Genomic DNA, 7,500 nt, shown 5'->3' with positions numbered 1-7,500 from the left:
CATGCTTGCAGAGGAATCCAGGCGACTCGGACATAAGGTCAGTCTAGATCTGGGCGCAACACAATGGCCGGCGCCCGAACGCCCGTCCCCGCCACACGCAGAGCCTGGACATCTGCTGCACTTTTAACCATATAAGGCCCTGCGGTGGCCATCATCCGCATACACAAGTGGACCCGCTCCTGTTAAGCCCCTCCGCCCTGCTACTCGAACAACAGGTACAAGGATATGATTCATAGGAACAGTTCCTCCCTGTTGGCGATACCACGACCAATATTCTGGCTTATCTGGGGCTTCAGCAACTACATGCGTCCCATGTTCCATTCATTCATTTAAGGTCATAAGAATTTCCATTCCAAAATAGTGCTAAACCATCTGTTTAAAGACAATACTCAATAACTTTATAAAAGTAACCGAACGTCAAAATTACAAAACAAACAAGTTTCGCTAGATCGAGAAAAGACAGATGCCAATTTTTCCTTGCTGCCTCGAAGGCTACGACCTACACACCTGCTACTGCCCCTGGCTGGATCTAGCAGACTTACAAGTAGTTGCTGCTTCCAAACTCAGCAATAACAGTCTTTCAATTTTTGTATAGCCTGATCTGGATATCAGCCATATGCCTCTCACCAATGCAGATCTGAAATCAAAACGCTCTTTTTCCACTGCGAATCCTACTCTACAATTTCCGTCGCTGGAAATCAATATCGTTTTATTCTGCCACTGCAAGGATAAAAAAGACTGCGACGACAGCGGATGTGGTTGTCGTTTTTTCTTCAACCTTTTGTTATCATTCGGTCCCACGGTCAACAAACAGCTACAAAAGGGGGGTGGGGGGACAATCAAAAAGAACTAGTAAAATGAACTAAATTTACCCCAAAACTAGTCATTCGTCAAAAGTCATCCAGGGTCAATATTCTCTAAATTTCCTGCATTTGTAAACTGAAACAAAAAATGGTAAGCACCTGTTAGAAAAAATGCGCTTTCACAAACTTCAAAGGAATATGAGGTTACCGATTCACACAACAAGCGCTTGTGTCGGTTGTTCTCCGATTCCAAAAATGGTTCAGTAAAACGGCATCTATTATGTTACTGATAATGGCCGACGCCGTTCTCTTTCTGCCCAGAAATTATAGAAATTGTAGTGGTTAATATAATCTAAAAACGTATCGATTCTTTTGGTTCGTTTTCACCCTTCCCTTTTTCATCCTCTGACCACTAAAACATTTAACGCTGAGTATTAATAATCAAATTTCTAGATATAAATGAATATATATATAACTTATGAATAACCTTTCTCTCCCTCTTCCTCTCCCACTCCCACTCCAACTCCCTCTCCCTCTCCCTTTTTATACCAATGCCACGTGACGACGACGCCTTCTGCGCAGTCAGTACCTCTCCCTATCACGGTAATCCCCCGCCGCCAGCCGCCCGTGTCTTCGGCGGACCCAGAACACCCCGGTCACTCACAACGACAAGTTTCGGCCATTAATGCTCCCGGACGCCTGGGTTCTATCCTTTAAGTGCCCATTTGACTGACACAGGTTTGAGAGGTCGGGGAAGGTTCGATCCGAAAAGCAATTAGTTGGACTTGATATTAACTCCGGGTTGGGAGGCCCGGGATTGACGGCCGGCAGTCGAGATGCTACTTGACACATCCCTGTCTTATTTATATTTTGTTTTTATGCCGCCTGATGGCATCCGTCAACTTATATGGCATGGCGGACATCTCGTCTCTTTACTGGCATGGCGGACGTTTATAGTGCTTCTCCTTAGTAAACTTGTAGATTAGCATCGTGAACGTAAAACGGGAAACATAAGAGTAAATATGGAATAAAGCATCGTGAACGTAAAACGGGAAACAAAGAGTAAATATAGTAAAGCGAACCCGACATGCGTTTCGAGCATTAATATCGGGAGAGTGAATCACCTCTCCCGTGTGACTATAGGCCTACCACACCTCCTCCTCATCCGCTCCTCGCCCTTCCTCGTATATGGCATCGCCCAAGTCACGCACTCGAGGAAACACTTCTCTGGTCACTCTTCGAAAAAGGAAGAAATAGTCCTTTGTGATTCCTATAGATAGTGTTATCAAAGAACAGTCCCTTTCTTGGGACTAGTATGCTGATATAACACAAACTAACACAGCAATGGACAAAAAGACTATGACGAAATAAGAAAATACAATTGATTCCTTCATGTAAAGCAATCGAGTAATCTTGAAAATGATATTAGAAACATTCATTTGGCCAAACAAGCATTTAGATACAGTCATATATATTGGTTTAGATTTGCCAGCTCTTTTGGGGTGACATGTTGCACCTTAAGAAGCTTGCAATCATACACAGAAGAGAGGTGAGACATCCAACCCTAAACACTCCATTTGCAACACTGAGAGGAACACCCCAAACCTCTAGTCTTCTCACCCAACCTCTTTATCGTACAGTAACCCTCTCTGTCCTCCCCCTGCCACAACCCCCCCCCCCCTCTACACCTATATCAGCACCCTGGCCAAAGTCCTGCCTTGGCTCTGCTGATGAGTGTCTCGGAATCTTAATGATTATTTTATTGCTTTGACGGTTCCTTAACCACGTCAGGCCCATCGAGGTACTAATAATATATCATATAAGTGTGTGTGTGTGTGTGTGTGTGTGTGTGTGTGTGTGTGTGTGTGTGTGTGTGTGTGTGTGTGTGTGTGTGTGTGTGTGTGTATGCTATATATATATATATATATATATATACATATACATATACATATACATATACATATACATATACATATACATATACATATACATATACATATACATATACATATACATGCATACATACATACATACATACATACATACATACATACATACATACATACATACATATCGCCACGTTAAAAATTTCCAGCATCAAGATTCTAATCAACATCTTCTTTGGAGCAGCTTAACTCCAAGTCCTCCACCCACCATCCCCTTAGCCACAAACACCCAAAGCACACCAGCTCGACAAACCGAGATCGCAAGCAGGTCGCGAGGAGGACCTACGGCGTCGTCAACCTCGGACGCAGATCCTCCAGCTGGCAAGATCCTCCGCCTTTCAAGTCGAGCATCAATAACACACAAGTGTCCACTCAGACAGACAGACAGTGAAATATAGCATCAGCTCGGAGATAAATCTAGCTCGAGAGGGAGAGCGAGCGAGCGAGCGAGCGAGCGAAGTTATATATTAATCCGAGCGTTCCCTCGACTCCGTGATTACCACTCCATCCATCATAGGTCGGCCCCGTGCCCCGTCCACGCACGCCGCGCCCGCCGCGCCCGCCGCCGACCGGCTATTTTCGTAACCTTTTCGTGCTCCCTCGAGCTGCTCCCGCCTCGGATCCCAACGCTAGGAGTCGGGCGTGCACGGATTTATGCGCGGGGATGAAATTATAAACTAAACGTCACGCATACGAATACACACACGTACACATACATACAAACATGCATATATACATACGTACGTAAATTCATATATACGTAAACACATACATATATACATACATACGCACATGCATGCATGCATACATGCATACATACATACACAAACATACAAACATACAACCATACACATACACACACAAACACACACAAACACACACAGTGTAATTGGATATGTAGCGTGCACGTGACGTTAAGTGTAACGTTACTACGTTACATGTACGTACGTGTACGTTACGTTACTTTACGGGTAAACGTTTACGTGTACGTGTACATGTACATGCGCGTGTGCACATTTAGACTGATATCACAACTTGGTCAGAGCAGCTGAAAAGCTGGTCTCCCCCTCCCACTCCAGCCCCCCGGCGACCACAGCCTCCACCTTCTTATCTCCGCCTCATCGCAGGATGGTAGGCTGCCACCACACCTCTTACCGCCCACACCTCCTTACTGCCCGCCCGCAGACAACAACCCATTTGGGTGGGTCAGTCGGGAAGTTTAAATGCCGGGGAAGACTGTGCTTTCCACAGTGCTTGAGGCTCAATCGATTTTTTATATAAACCTTTAGATATTTGCTTTGTGATGTACAAGTCATAAGTTACTAAGAACGTAAACAAAGGATTATAAAAAAAATAATAATAAATAAATAAAAAAATATATAAAATGTCTTGTTGTTTATCCTATATCATCCGTACCAGTCATCATTAACGTCAAGGTTTGCTAATTAAGCTTAGTTATCAGTGACAAGTAGCACTGTTTCTTTATTTCTTTGCCTCGTCACCACAGCAAAGCACAACGTTAACCCCTTCCACCCCCCTCCACACACACTTAACTATCTGGCGTGTGTCCATTGTTATGATACGCCTTGATAACCCCGCCTTTATATTAGATCCCCCTTCCTTTTATAGGCCTACTATCTTACTCACACAAGGGACGAGTACAATCTCGGGTTAAAAAAAAAGAACAGAAAAAAAGTTGGTCTTCAGAGGTAATTTATTATAACCAGAAATGACATGCCATGACCGCTGTAATTTATCTACATGCGGAGCGAGAAGGGCCGTTCAGAAACGATCGCTCTGCGGGTTGAAAAAACAAACGGAGGAAAATCAGTCATTGTGAAAAGTGGCGGGGACTTTAGGCGAATGCCAGCCTTACCCCGAGAGCATGGCTGGGGGCCCGGGACTCCCGTCTTTTATTGTTCCACCAAATCGAAATCCTTTTATTGCTGGCATACAGGCATTACCTCAGCTCTTTGCTTGTACATACGGATATCACGAGGCGTATCACCGATATCTATGCATCAAACGAAATGATTTGTAGTTCGAATTAACTTGTACTAAGTTTCATATACGGGGCTCTGCGGAAAGCAACACTGATTACCACAAGCCTAAATAAAAAAAAATACATTATTGGCACATCAAGTGTGCAAAAATGTTATTCTTAAATAAATCACATTTCAAATGAAACAAACAAACAGACACGAAGCGTGGGTGATGGTTAAATCTTGGACAACACGATTTACAGCTGACTACCTAACGGACTTTTTTTAAAGTACATATATGCGGGCGCTGCGGTCATGCCGAGAGTACTAGTGAGGTACCGAGAGGTGCTGACCCTTAGCAGAACGCCGAGTCATGGCCAGGGTACAGGTGGAGCACTAAGCAGTTGCCGCTTCTGAGATCAGCGCTGGGTCAACACCACTACAGCGCACCTAACCTGCGTAAATGCGTGGCAGATGCTGAGGCCAGAGGTGGGGGGTGGAGGGGGGAGGAATGGCGGAGGCAAGATCCCGAGTCGGGCGAGAGGAACCATACCTGCCAGCGCCGACAGATTAATTGGTGGAAAATTCCGATTGTACAGTATTTAAGGGGGAATTTCTCACCTCCGATATTTCATGGGCGTCACCCCGTTGCGGCTTAGACGGAAATCGAAAGAAAAATGCGTGTTTGAAGAGGCAAGAATCCCACGGCCGCGCCTCTTACACGCTGCCCGCGTAATTGAGACAAATTGTAATCCTTCTTTAATTATGCTTATGCTTTATCATCGCTGGCCACAATAGTGTTAATATATCTTCATTACAGTTTATTGTTTGTGATTAAAATACGTAACCTGATTGTTATGATTACTGAAGACAGCATGATTGTTACATATGAAACATAATGCCAACGGACAGAACTGGTGCATTAACTCCTCCAAATACAATTAGAACGTAAGTCTGAAGCAGAGTACAGAAGTTCTCCCTTTAGACCACAGGAAATCAGCATAAGCGATCCATAAATAGGTTCCAAGTCCTCAAAGGTATCCAGAAAGGGAATCCGACACACCTTTCCCCGCGCCTTTACGATCCTCTTACGAGCGCTTTCTGCACCGCCGGACTCCTAAATCGCCCCTCTTCCCTGGCGGCGTCGTAGCCTCCCGATGATAATCTGGGTTCAGCTTCGAAACCCATTTCGAAACCGTAAAACATCACGTCTGCTGAGCTCAAAATCTCGAACATAATCCGCGCGGGAGGGTGGATTTTATATATATTTTTTTTCGGGAACAAGCTAAATCTAAACTGATTTCTTAACGAATATTTGACAAGGCACACTTTCAAGCCGCGAGTATTTTTGCACCTAAGTCCTTCTTTATGTGACAGATGTGGAACTTCATAAACCCGCCTCAGAAACGGACATTTATAAAGATTTTCTCCCTTATTCGCCGCTTAGACTGCACACTGGGTCTTCATGTTAACCTAGATAGTGACGACGGAGGATAATCATGTTGTTGTTCGCGAACTTTATCCTTTTATATCACGGGATCATTTGACACGTTGCACTTGGCGTGATGCTATGACTCAATGTTCAAGCTGTTGCAAAACTCAAACCTTAACGTGAAAGGATAAAACCACAGTAATTCCTATTCATGGAAATAAGGTCATTTCTCTCTGATTATTCCTGAAGCTTTTATTATCTAAATATCATGTAAATTATCAGCAGTTGCCACCAGATCATGACTGGCCTCGACACGATACAACTCCGCCGTGATAAGTCCCCTGAATATACTGGGTACACGAGACATCCTGTTCCCTGTACCGACACTCGCTCTGCAGCGTCTGGTACAGGACACACACCCTGGTTACCTACATGTTTTTTTCTTCTTTTTTTGTGGGGGGTGTCACACACATACATACACACACACACACACACACACGCGCGCGCGCGCGCGCGCGCATATATGTATATGTGTATATATATATATATATATATATATATATATATATATATATATATATATACATGTGTGTGCGTGTGTGAGTGAGAGAGAGAGCGCTTGCTCGCTTGCAAGACCATACATCCGCACAAGCACACAAAGCACAACTGCCTTTCCTCCCACTCTCACCCGGCCCCCTCCCCAATCTTCCTCAGCCACAGACACCAGCCCAGCCCTGCCCCGCCCGCCCGCCCGCCTTCGCATGGCCAGCCTCGCCCGCACAGCACATGGCCCAGATCCATTTCGTGACGGTCTGCAATCATCCCTCTTGCTGGCCTTCGTAACAGCTCAGAATTACGTACGATCGAGGGACGACCTCCCGCCTCAGCATCTTCGATTGATCGTCTATGTAAAGGAAAAGAAAAAAAACGGACGATCTGATTTCACAAGACGAAGAAATGTTTGGAATGGTTGGCCGAGAATTTTCTTTTTGTCAATTAATAATAATCTCGAATAAGTGGGGAAAAAACATGTGAGAAAAAACAGACAGAAAAAAATCCAATAACAATTTTAAATTATAAAAAAAAATAACCAGTAACAAACATACACAGTAAAATTTATGAAGTTATAACAGTAAGCAGACAAGGAATGCAAAAATACACTTCACAGTTACCGTGATACAAAAACACACCCGAAGTTAAAAAGGAAAACGTGACTGTGGGACGGTTGGGAAGGACGGGTTGGGGTGGGGAGAAGGAAGGAGGAGGGGGGTGGGGGAGGGGTTGGCCTTGCATGCGGTGGCCCAGGCTCTTTGATAAGCTATTATTATTATCATTAT

At 44.4% G+C, this 7,500-nt stretch overlaps 1 protein-coding gene across 2 annotated transcripts in view; it reads right to left on the bottom strand.

The window, feature by feature from the left end:
* ec (ubiquitin specific peptidase echinus) overlaps positions 1-7,500 on the bottom strand; it is a 255,405-nt gene that overhangs the window by 213,363 nt on the left and 34,542 nt on the right. The window lies entirely within an intron of this gene.

Source organism: Penaeus japonicus, unplaced genomic scaffold (genome assembly GCF_977035675.1).
Source record: "Penaeus japonicus unplaced genomic scaffold, GWHDUDI00000001_assembly GWHDUDI00000014, whole genome shotgun sequence".
NCBI classification, from domain to species: domain Eukaryota; kingdom Metazoa; phylum Arthropoda; class Malacostraca; order Decapoda; family Penaeidae; genus Penaeus; species Penaeus japonicus.
The sequence above is the reverse complement of the archived record's forward strand: the minus strand, read 5'-3'. Positions and strand labels throughout refer to the sequence as shown.